The sequence below is a fragment of the Apium graveolens genome, chromosome 2 (assembly GCF_009905375.1).
Source record: "Apium graveolens cultivar Ventura chromosome 2, ASM990537v1, whole genome shotgun sequence".
NCBI classification, from domain to species: Eukaryota; Viridiplantae; Streptophyta; class Magnoliopsida; order Apiales; family Apiaceae; genus Apium; species Apium graveolens.
Window position 1 is genome coordinate 55,689,589 of NC_133648.1, and position 12,720 is coordinate 55,702,308.

Below are 12,720 nucleotides of genomic sequence, written 5' to 3' on the forward strand. Positions count from 1 at the left end.
AAACACAGATACCACTTCACAGATAATTCACCAAAAATTCATATAATAATCACAAAATATTTATTTATTATTAAAAATAATTACACGACATATCCCGGATATTACTGTAATAACCCCAATTTTTGGAATTTTTGAAACCTTGATGAATAGTAACTTTTGCTGATGATGCTGATTAAGGAAAATTATCATACAACACTATATAGTACTACTGTTATGGAAATTCTAAGATCGTATTAGTATTCCATAAAGTAAATAAGTGTATGTAAAGATCGTCAGAATCCAAATTCGAACACTTTCATTTTTCCCGAAAATTCACCAGATACCGAAAGAATTGAGTATAAGGTAACATGATTAAAATGATTTAAATTCAAGGATTATAAGAGAGGATCATAAAAGGAATATAAAATATTGAGAAAGGTTTAGGGGAACCCAAGTAATAAGATCCCGGATATGATCCCTCGAACGATAAACGTAAACGAAAGTTAAGCGAACCATATAACAGATAAGCGGTCATTAGCCAAGTAATTAAGGGTTAATCAAAGATGTTAGTGGATGATGATGTCATCACACCAACAAGAAGAAGACAAGTGTAACAAGATGACCTAAACTTGATGACATAAGCATGACAAGTGGGAAGGATTGGTTGGTTGATTGTGAGCCACACATTTTTCACCATGGTAAATTCCATGTAACCAAGCTAAACACCACACAAATCATCAAAACACAAATCAAGAAGCTATTTCTTCTTCTTCTCCTTCATTGCCTCGGCTTTTCTTCTTTAAAAAAGAAGGAAAATTTCAAAACTCAAGCTTCATTCCATCATAAATCAAGAGGTTAGTCTCTATAGCTCCTATATTTCATAACTAAGAAGAGCAAGTAGTTTGAGTGCCTGAATCCAAGGTTTGCTAGCTCAAATAAATCATTTTAGTTTAGGGTGAATAGTAACTTTCAAGAATAAACTTTTGATTCTTGATTTTATTTGTAAGGTAAAGGTAGCTTAAGCATAGAGCAAGGCTTCCATGGACATTCCAAGGATCTTTCATTGATTAAAAGCTTCAAGAAGGTATAAAAAACTTCAAACCCTAAGCTTTAATTTGAATGTTTAGGAGTGGTTTTGATTGTTATAGTATATGAGAAGCATGATGATTGTGTGTTTCAAGTTTGGTTGGGTTTGTAGTGATTTGGATGATTGAATCTTGTTTATAGTTAATGAAACTTAAGTATAGTTAGTAGTTCATGTTTAGGGTTGAATAAATTGGAAAATCTTGAGATGTTGGGACTGATGTGGTAAGGTTTGGATGAGGTTTGGTTGTATTGTTGATTGTGAGTTGGATTGTGGTTGTTTGGAATGGTTTAAAACTTTGATAATCGCGTAAACATAGTCATCGTAATGCCCGATTTACCTTAGACTGTTTTAGTTCTTAACTTCAGGACCCGTGAACTCACTGTAAGATTCTAACAATTGCCATGTTTAGATAGTTCATGTTACGAGATTCGTTTTGATATGTGTTTCTCTTGAATCCGATGTACGGTTTAGGAGAAACGACCGTTTTAAGTAACGACATTTCGCAAACGAACCATTACCCCTCGCCTTACTTTGAAACCTTGGTTAAGGCCCTTAAATGACTAATTGGAGTATGAAACAATTATGTAAAGTGGATTAGGTAGTTGGTAGGGTACTCGCGAAAGAATCGCCTTAAAATTCTTAATGGTTAATTTATTAAAAATGGTGGAGAAAAGGGTACTCGAACGACTTATGTGATTCGTTAAGCGTAGAAGTGACCATAAGCGAACGTTAGGGTTCAATTGGTTAAAGTCTAGTTTCTTAAGCGACTGGGGTTTAATTCCGACTTATGTTGTTGTTCATAGGTTATCGGACCCACTCTAAGCTTAAGCCTATCCGGGAACACTCGGGCAAGTTTTCTACCCGTTATACTGTTGTGATGTAAATATATGTATATGCATTATCTTGTGATAAGTGCATGATTGTTATTAGCAAATCTTGCGATATATTGGAGCATGCTGATATGGTATATATGCATGTCTGTTTCATAATCTTGATATCTAATTATTGATTCAATTGCTTATAAGTTGCATAATACCTATGCTAGAGATAAGCAGTAGTTGCGTATACCCTTAGTATAGGGGACCCAAAGGTGAAATCTAAATCGGGAGTCGATGTTCCCGAGTATAATATATATATTTATATATGTATATATATAGATATAGTTTTCAAAACTATTAATTCAATAAGGTTTATTCGATAACTTTATTTTATTTAATGAATATTATTTTGAATATTCATTCGAGGACTTATGACTTCGCTTATTTTATTTAATGAATATTATTTTGAATATTCATTCGAGGACTTATGACTCCGCTTATTTTATTAAATAATATTCTTTATTTTATTCAAGAGTAATATTTCGATAATAAAACTTATTTTTGATTATTCAAATAAAGATCGTACTTTCGTATAAGTATATCTTTGGTTATTTATTATTCATTTCAAGTATGAGTTTTTAAAAACTTCTACTTCAATTATTTTTATAGAGATTATCCTTTATGGGAATATTATTTAAGTAATAATATTCAGATATTTTCTCCAACATATTGGGACTGATTTATTTTATTAAATCAGCGTTACTCTAAACATTCTTTAAAATATTTTCGAGTCTTCAAAATGATTTTTAAAAGTTAGAGCGGATCCCAAAACTCATTTTTAGATTTAAGAACTTCCTTTCGAAGGGGATTTAAATACTTGCTCAAAACCTGAGGGATCCGGCTCTGTGGTGTATTTTATATTCGCAATGAGGTTGCTGTTTTGAGAAAACATTTTGATTACTTGCCCAACGTTCGGGAAGTAAATCCATCTATTTGAGTCGGCATAAGCAACATGGGCTCAGTGGGCGTCCATGAAAGTGTAAGTGGCTCAGTGGGAGTCCATCAATGCGTAAGTGGCTGAGTGGCAGTCCAACATAGGTCCTAATGCGGCCAGGGTAATGACCAGTGGGGAATTCGTCCATCTACTAGTAGAAAAGGTTACTTATTGGTATCTTTGCTTGATCAGCAAGATATCAGGTTTATGCCAAGGTTTTCTCCTTTCCAAATTCATTGGATATTGCAACTCTGTTTATAATTTTCATAACAGAGGTTTTCAAGGAGTGTATGAAATGTATATATATAGGTGTACATATATATCGGGACTTAATGAAGTATCTCGTAACTTCATTATTTATAATGATATTTCAAAGATTGAATCTATTCAAGTCTTTTCTTGTAGTCTCATCTATGTGATGAACTTTTGAAACTGATTATACCTTGAACGGTGGTAGTTCAAGCAATATTCGGAAAAGATATAAGTATATTGGAGTATCTCGTAACTTCACCTTTTCAACTTATATCTGGTTAATGATTATCTTATGCATGACAAAGATTTTCCGAAAAACGTTGAGACAAGGTTAGATATATGAGATCACCTTGCAACGATATTTTTTTATACAGTTATAAACTGGAACTCTGTGCATATTATACATGGCAGAGGATTTCAAGATTTTGAACAGTATATATACTAAATATTTTACGACTTGGTCGCATTAAGAGATCAAACTTGGTTCATTTCTTTTTGACCAAAACTTTCATGAGTATTATGAGAATGCTCATATATTGTAAATTATTATACATATTATTTCGGTGGGCTTGTTGCTCACCCTTGCTTTCTTCTTTCATCACACAACAACAGATAGACAAGATGAACATGACCAATCTCCCAATTCGTGAGCGGATAGGAAACATTCCGCAGTTTCCTGTAGGCGTTGATGCCGTTGTGGCTGAGGTAGGAGCTACCAATAGGCTAGGCTTTCAACTTTTGATGTACCAGACTTATGTATATTATGAATTGTAATAATGGCAAAGAATATATAAATTTATTCAGAAACCCTTTTGAGGTGTAATGACTTATAATTGTGGAATAAAATGACTTGTGTTATTTTTTGTATTCATCTCTGAGACTATAACTTGTGGTGTGTGTGTATATTGTGGGGTCACAGTACGCAGTAGTTGGTTGACTGTTAAGATTAAGACTCGTAGCAATAGAAATAGAAAAGTATGTAATCGTCAGGATGAGGGTGATTCACCATGAGTTAAAAATCTATGGTTGAAGGCATAAGAGATACATATATTTTATCCCCTTCAAGTTGGGAGGATTCGAGGAAACCTTGAGATAGTTCGAAGGATAAATAATGAGACGCGGATAGACTGAGGAGACAAGAAAGTAAGAAATTAGGAAATGGGATGAAGGAAGTGACCTTCAAGAATGTGAAGTGTAAGTAACGCATGTGAATTGATACCCAAAAAGGGGGACGCCAGGTATAAAAGATATCCCAACATCAAGATGACTGTTGAGATAAATAAAGAGGTAAATGAGTAGTTAGAACTAAAAAGTTCACGTTGAACATGACCAATATCTTCTAGAACATCCCTGTTCTCATTACTAAATCAGGAAAGAAAAGCGGATAACCATTGTTATCTTTTGGAGGCCATATTGATTGACCTCATTTTGAATAAGGATGATATTGTGAAATTTAGAATAGACTATCGAGATGGGAATGATTAAATAAGATAATCTATCAAGGATATATGACTTGATTTATCCATGGAAGGATGCATGTACCTTTTTAAAGGTGGAATTAAGGATATAACCTCAATAACTTGAGATGAACCCTAGGGGAATGTATAAGGGTTGGCATTTCACCCTTAATAGGGATAATATGAGTTCTGACAGTACAAATTGGAAGGACTAAGGTAACAACAACCTTCAAAGATCAGTGGAGAAAGTTTTCAGAAGTACATAGATGATGGTTCTAGTATTAGTAAATGGTATTTTGATATGCCCTGTATCTAGGGAATACATTAGGAACGATTTAAGGATACATTTAGAGGTTTTATAAGGAGGAAGGTAATATTCGAAGTTCTGAAGAATAGAAATTTTGATAAAGGAAAAATGACGTAATTGTAATAATGTCAGGTGGGCACGTATTGAACCATAAGAAAATATAGATCGACCCAATGAGGGTCGAGATTGGTGACAACGAGAAGTACCCAAGATAAGAGACGTCCAAATTATGATCGAGAGTCAGTCGTGACAATGTTCACATTCAAAGACCGAGGAAATAAATTATGGGAAAATTTTGATATTTTTTCTCACCAAAGCTTAAGGAAGAGCATTTTCACACCAGAAGTGAATGGAAATGAGGTAGAAAATTTAGTTGAAGATCGTTCAAAGGACATTGTAAAGAACTATTACTATTAGGAAAGGCCAATGAGGTGGCCGACACTCTAACTGTAAAAGAGAAATTATAGGCGCTCGTGCTATAGGAATACAGTTATGATTGTTAAAGCCGTGAAGGTGGTATTATGGTGTGAAAGATTGACGTTTCTTCTGATGATTGTACGATACTCAACCATAATAGTGGATTGGTAAAGATTTAATTCATGTTAGCACTGTGAGCGGGCTATCTATCTAACAAGGTCCTATCTTAAGATAAGCCAGGACCATGTTACAAGAGGACTAAATGAATCTTTGAGCTTCATGTTTCCTAATAAGGACGTAAGGTTAATAATGGTATTACACTGCTATCATTGATTTCATTGAAACTCTTCTGCAATTTTATCTGCTTCATGGCATATGTACGCTAAGTTTAGGAGTGTTCTTCATGAATCATGAATGGTGATTATGTTACCTCCTTAGAAGAATTTGATATGACAGGTATGGACTCTATATGATTAGCTATTGAGATTTCGAGGAAAACGAATTATTATAGTAGGTCAGCGATGGACCGTAGTAATGCAGCAATGATTCTGCGAGTAATGAGCTGATTACAACCATGAGAGTTGTATAGGAATGGATGTTGAGATTGAGTACCACTAATCTGGTCATGGTGATATATAAGTCATCATTGATAGACTAATTAAGTCGATTATCTACTTATGATATATTTATTCCTTCTTATCGATAAAGAGTAGTATTACTATACGAAGAAGGTTGCGGTATAGAAATGGATTCTAGTAGCGATGATGTCTAGAATAAAATCCCAGATTCGATGTTCGGTGTCGAGGGAGTTTCAAAGGTGATTGTTTATAAGCTCGAGCAAGAGCATGGGTCCATATAATGATGGACGGAATAGCAAAAATATTTAGGCATGTGAAATGCGATGCTATAATACTTGATGTTGATATATATACGTATATGTTTTGTTCCCCTATGACAAACCTCTATAGTTCAGAGGTAGATTGCAAGCCAGATATTTTGTGGCAGTATATTTTTACATATATACAATTCTCTTTAATTCGTTATTTTCTCTTCTTTTCATTGCATATAAGCTGAGAAGAACAACCCTTCCAGAAGGGAGGTATTGCCGGATGACTATCTATCTGTGTGATAGAAGCCTAGTAGGATACCACATGTTGTTTAATTGCTTGAAAAGTACTAATGGCTGGCCACCTTCTGTACTAACTATGCAATAGAACAAGTGTTCATGGTCATAGTGATCTCTCAATAAATTCTTTTATTTCTATACGAAGGACCAAGCTTTCGAAGATGGAGGAAGCTAGAGATGAAGTGGTACCAAGTACGGTGGTATTCCGATTCTAACGCGTTCGTGATACTAAGGTTGACGCGATTATTAAAAGGTTAAAAAACTCTAGCGAGTAAAGGTATATCTAGAATAGTATTATGTACGGAAGATAGTAACGATTACGAACTGGAAAAGAATGGGTATTGAGAAGCAAAAGCTATAATGCTAGAAGCTATGATAAGAGTCTATGCAATAGACTTGAAAGAATTTGGAATGATCACTTAACGCAGATTGAGTTTTCTTACTACAATAGATCGTATGTCAGTATCGAGATGTCGCCTTACGAGATCCTTGAGGGAAGACAATGTCGATCTCCCTTATGTTAGGATGAAGTTGTAGAGCGCAAGATGCTCGGACCCGCAGTAGTCCAAAGGACCAAGGATATAATAGATTTAATCAGAGGACGGATGGTAGTAGTCTAAGATGGACATAAGAAGTATGTTGATTTGACACGAAAGGACAAAGAATAGGAAGTAGGGGACCTAGTGCTGTTACAGGGATTCCCTTGGAAAGGATGGATGAGGTTCGGAAAGAAAGGAAAGCTAAGCCCATGAATTGTTGGACCCTTGGATATATTAAGACGTATTGGGAAGTTAGCATATGAGCTAGCCCTACCCCCGAACATGTAGCAAGTTCATAATGTGTTCCACGTATCAATGTTAAGGAAGTGTAATTCGGGTGCCAGACAAATAGAGGCATATGAGCGCATAGACATGCAACCAGACGTAACCTATATGGAGCAACCAGGAAGGGTTATAGATTGAAGAGGAACAAGTGCTTAGGCTAAGGGTTATCAAACTAGTTAGAGTTTGATGGTAGATCCATAATGTGGGAAATTTTACTTGAGAGTTAGAAAGTACAATGCTAAGAGAGTATCCCTATTCATTTTATATATGATTCTGGGACGGAATCCTTTTAAGGAGGGGAGACTGTAATAACCCCAATTTTTGGAATTTTTGAAAGCCTGATGAATAGTAACTTTTACTGATGATGCTGATTAAGGAAAATTATCAGACCACACTATATAGAAGTACTGTTATGGAAATTCTAAGATCGTATTAGTATTCCATAAAGTAAATAAGTGTATGTAAAGATCGTCAGAATCCAAATTCGAACACTTTGATTTTTCCTGAAAATCCACCAGATACCGAAAGAATTGAGTATAAGGTGACATGATTAAAAAGATTTAAATTCAAGGATTATGAGAGGATCATAAAAGGAATATAAAATATTGAGAAAGGTTTACGGGAACCTAAGTAATAAGATCCCGTATATGATCCCTCGAACGATAAACGCGAACGAAAGTTAAGCGAACCGTATAACAGTTAAGCGGTCATTATCCAAGTAATTAAGGGTTAATCAAAGAGGTTAGTGGATGATGATGTCATCACACCAACAAGAAGAAGACAAGTGTAATAAGATGACCTAAGCTTGATGACATAAGCATGACAAGTGGGAAGGATTGGTTGGTTGATTGTGAGCCACACATTTTTCACCATGGTAAATTCCATGTAACCAAGCTAAACACCACACAAATCATCAAAACACAAATCAAGAAGCTACTTCTTCTTCTTCTCCTTTATTGCCTCGACTTTTCTTCTTTAAACAAGAAGGAAAATTTCAAAAATCAAGCTTCACTCCATCATAAATCAAGAGGTTAGTCTCTACAGCTCCTATATTTCATAACTAAGAAGAGAAAGTAGTTTGAGTGCCTGAATCCAAGGTTTTCTAGCTCAAATAAATCATTTTAGTTTAGGGTGAATAGTAACTTTCAAGAACAAACTTTTGATTCTTGATTTTATTTGTAAGGTCAAGTAGCTTAAGCATAGATCAAGGCTTCCATGGACATTCCAAGGATCTTTCATTGATTTTAGGGTTGAATGAATTGGAAAATCTTAAGATGTTGGGACTGATATAGTAAGGTTTGGATGAGGGTTGGTTGTATTGTTGATTGTGAGTTGGATTGTGGTTATTTGGAATGGTTTAAAACTTTGGTAATCGCATAAACATAGCCGTCGTAATGCCCGATTTACCTTAGACTGTTTTAGTTCTTAACTTCAGGACCTGTGAACTCACTGTAAGATTCTGACCATTGCCATGTTTAGATATTTCATGTTACGAGATTCGTTTTGATATATGGTTCGCTTGAATCCGATGTACGGTTTAGGAGAAACGACCGTTTTTAAGTAACGGCATTTCGTGAACGAACCATTACCCCTCGCCTTATTTTGAAACCTTGGTTAAGGCCCTTAAATGAGTAATTGGAGTATTAAACAATTATGTAAATTGGATTAGGCAGTTGGTAGGGTACTCGCGAAAGAATCGCCTTAAAATTCTTAATGGTTATTTTATTAAAAATGGTGGAGTCGAGTGTACTCGAATGACTTATGTGATTCGTTAAGTGTAGAAGTGACCATAAGCGAACGTTAGGGTTCAATTGGTTAAAGTCTAGTTTCTTAAGAGACCGGGGTTTAATTTCGACTTATGTTGTTGTTCATAGGTTATCAGACCCACTCTAAACTTAAGTCTATCCGGGAACACTCAGGCAAGTTTTCTACCCGTTATACTGTTGTTGTAATGTAAATATATGTATATGCATTATCTTGTGATAAGTGCATGATTTTTATTAGCAAATCTTGCGATATATTGGAGCATGCTGATATGGTATATATGCATGTATGTTTCGTAATCTTGATATCTAATTGTTGATTCAATTTCTTATAAGTTGCATAATACCTATGCTAGAGATAAGCAGTAGTTGCGTATACCCTTAGTATAGGGGACCCAAAGGTGAACATTTTCTAAACCGGGAGTCGATGTTCCCGAGTATAATATATATATATATATATTTATATGTATATATATAGATATAGTTTTCAAAACTATTAATCGAATTAGGTTTATTCGATAACTTTATTTTATTTAATGAATATTATTTGAATATTCATTCGAGGACTTATGACTCCGCTTATTTTATTTAATGAATATTATTTTGAATATTCATTCGAGGACTTATGACTCCGCTTATTTTATTAAATAATATTCTTTATTTTATTCAAGAATAATGTTTTGATAATCAAACTTATTTTCGATTATTCAAATAAAGATCGTACTTTCGTATAAGTATATCTTTGGTTATTTATTATTCATTTCAAGTATGAGTTTTTAAAAACTTCTACTTCAATTATTTTTATAGAGATTATCCTTTATGGGAATATTATTTAAGTAATAATATTCAGATATTTTCTCCAACATATCGGGACTGATTTATTTTATTAAATCAGCGTTACTTTAAACATTCTTTAAAATGTTTTCGAGTCTTCAAAATCATTTTTAAAAGTTAGAGCGGATCCCAAAACTCATTTTTAGATTTAAGATCTTCCTTTCGAAGGGGATTTAAATACTCGCTCAAAACCTGAGGGATCCGGCTTTGTGGTGTATTTTATATTCGCACCAAGGTGGCTGTTTTGAGAAAACATTTTGATTACTTGCCCAACGTTCGGGAAGTAAGTCCATCTATTTGACTCGGCATAAGCAATATGGGCTCAGTGGGCGTCCATGAAAGTGTAAGTGGCTCAGTGGGCGTCCATCAATGTGTAAGTGGCTGAGTGGCAGTCCAGCATAGGTCCTAATGCGGCCAGGGTGATGACTAGTGGGGAATTCGTTCATCTAGTAGTAGAAAAGGTTACTTATTGGTATCTTTGCCTGATTAGCAAGATATCAGGTTTATGCCAAGGTTTTCTCCTTTCCAAATTTATTGGATATTGCAACTCTGTTTATAATTTTCATAACAGAGGTTTTCAAGGAGTGTATGAAATGTATATATATAGGTGTATATATATATATCGGGACTTAATGAATTATCTTGTAACTTCATTATTTATAATAATATTTTTAAAGATTAAATCTATGAAAGTCTTTTCTTGTAGTCTCATCTATGTGATGAACTTTTGAAATTGATTATACCTTGAACGGTGGTAGTTCAAGCAATATTCGGAAAAGATATAAGTATATTGGAGTATCTCGTAACTTCACCTTTTCAACTTATATCTGGTTAATGATTATCTTATGCATGACAAAGATTTTCAGAAAAATGTTGAGACAAGGTTATAAACTGGAACTTTGTGTATATTATACATGGTAGAGAATTTCAAGATTTTGAAAAGTATATATACATATATACTAAATATTTTGCGACTTGGTTGCATTAAGAGATCAAATTTGGTTCATTTCTTTTTGACCAAGACTTTCATGAGTATTATGAGAATGCTCACATATTGTAAATTATTATACATATTATTTCGATGTGCTTGTTCTCACCCTTGCTTTCTTCTTTCATCACACAACAACAGATAGACAATATGAACAGGATCAAGCTCCCAATTCGTGAGCGGATAGGAAATGTTTCGCAGTTTCCTGTAGGCGTTGATGCCGTTCTGGCTGAGGTAGGAACTACCAATAGGCTAGGCTTTCAACTTTTAATGTACCAGACTTATGTATATTATGAATTGTAATAATGGCAAAGAATATGTAATTTTATTCAGAAACCCTTTTGAGGTGTAATGACTTATAATTGTGGAATAAAATGACTTGTGTTATTTTTGGTATTCATCTCTGAGACTATAACTTGTGGTGTGTGTGTGTGTGTATATTGTGGGGTCACAGTACGCAGTAGTTGGTTGACTGTTAAGACTAAGTATTGATAAGGGAAATGGAACTCGTGACAACCCGAATCCCCAACCCCGGATTTGGGGGTGTTACAATTATAGTGTATACTAATTTCGTGGATTAGTTATCATCACCATCACATTCTATTGATAAAGGTATAAACTTTGAATGAAGTATTTAATGAAGACAGAATCCCATGTTTTATTCTCATATAAGTAATTCACTTTTAATCTCTTAGTTAATGAATGCTAGTATAATCTCTTAAGTAGTTAATCAAATCACTTGTTACTTGTCTTAGCTGTGAATGATAATCATACATTGTTGCATAAGTGAATAATCTGAACTGAACTTAAATCATTCTCTGTGGGAACGAACTTGACTTACTCTTATACTACTTGTGATCACATACGCTTGCGTGTATTTTCGCGTGTTTTTTAGTGCGAACAAGTTTTTGGCGCCGTCGGGGACTCGGTGTTAATTTTTAGTTTATGTGCTTGACATCAGTGATCGTTAAAGTTCATTGACTCGGATTACTTTACTTACTACGGTTACTATGTTGTGTTTCAGGTACTCTAGAGAGCGTGTATGCGAACATGTTCTCAGTCTCGTAAGGCAACAATTGAAGGAGATAAGGAAGTTGAAGATTTGGTAGAAGAAGTTCTTGAAGAAGTTGAGAAAGTTGAAGAAGAAGTTATCATTACAATGGGAGATCAAGCAGCACCAACGAAAGCGTTGGTGGGTTTTTCTCAACCAAAGATCAGTGACATTTAATCTTGCATTATCAGGCCAGCTATCACAGCTAATACCTTTGAGATCAATCCTGGCACGATTCAGATGGTACATAATTAAGTCCAGTTTGGGGGTGCTCCAACGGAAGATCCCAATATGCACATTAGGGATTCCATCGAGATTTGCGACATCTTCAAGTTCAATAATATTTCTGAAGATGCTGTGAAACTGAGACTTTTCCCATTCTCTCTGAGGGATAAAGCTAAGAGCTGGTTACACTTTCTACCAGCTGGTTCTATTGCGACTTAGGAGGATCTTGCTGAGAAATTCCTTACTAAATTCTTCCCTATGGCAAGGACAACTGCAATCAGGATTGCTCTTACTCAATTCGCACAGCAATCAGATGAATCTTTATATGAAGCTTGGGAGTGCTATAAAGAGATGCTTAGGAAGTGTCCTCATCATGGAATGCCTGACTGGATGGTGATCAATTGCTTTTATAATGGTTTGGGAGCAGAGTCAAGACCCATGCTCAATGCAGCATCAGGTGGAGCTTTATGAGAAAGCTTATGAGCTGATTGAGATGATGGCTGCGAATGAATATCAGAATCCAACTCAGAGGCTACCACAAGGCAAGGTAGCAGGAATCTTGGAGGCGAATAAAGCTACGGCTATCGCTGCTCAGCTC

The 12,720-nt window shown here is 34.9% G+C and overlaps 1 non-coding gene across 1 annotated transcript; it reads right to left on the reverse strand.

The window, feature by feature from the left end:
• Positions 1 to 12,395: 12,395 nt before the first annotated feature.
• LOC141710276 (small nucleolar RNA R71) lies at positions 12,396 to 12,502 on the reverse strand. The gene has a single exon (XR_012570804.1). It is a non-coding gene; the product is annotated as a small nucleolar RNA R71 (small nucleolar RNA).
• Positions 12,503 to 12,720: the final 218 nt, after the last annotated feature.